The sequence below is a fragment of the Berghia stephanieae genome, chromosome 2, assembly GCF_034508935.2.
Source record: "Berghia stephanieae isolate SIO BIC M18660-M18661 chromosome 2, UCSD_Bste_1.3, whole genome shotgun sequence".
NCBI classification, from domain to species: domain Eukaryota; kingdom Metazoa; phylum Mollusca; class Gastropoda; order Nudibranchia; family Aeolidiidae; genus Berghia; species Berghia stephanieae.
Window position 1 is genome coordinate 48,907,484 of NC_088361.1, and position 486 is coordinate 48,907,969.

The window sequence follows — 486 nt, forward strand, 5'->3', positions numbered from 1 at the left end:
ATTGTTTGACGATAGGTACACATACATAGTTCAAAGGTTGGAAATGCCACTCAAGATTTACGATAATAGAATGTGTTGTTTTCATCCGTCACTCATGACTCACAACTTGTTTGATATCTAATAAATGTCATTGACGTTGATACGCGTAATGATGCATTCATGGACCCCTTACACTGCCGTACTCTGGAAAAAAACACATATTTTAAAATTTGGCCAGAAAACTCGTCCTTCAAATATCGATCGATTCAAATGACCCCCATCTTGGCAAAAACTCTCAAGCCTGGGACTTCGCCGAAGTCCCGGGTTTGAGAATTTTTTGCCAAGATGAGAGTAATTTAAATCGATCGATATTTGAAGGACGAGTTTTCTGGTCAAATTTTTAAATATGGGTTTTTCCAGAGTACGGCAGTACATGTCAAATACTATAGCAATAACACGGCGGCCTCAAGGGGTCAAGGTATTCGAAATCGTATCTACTCTCGTCCC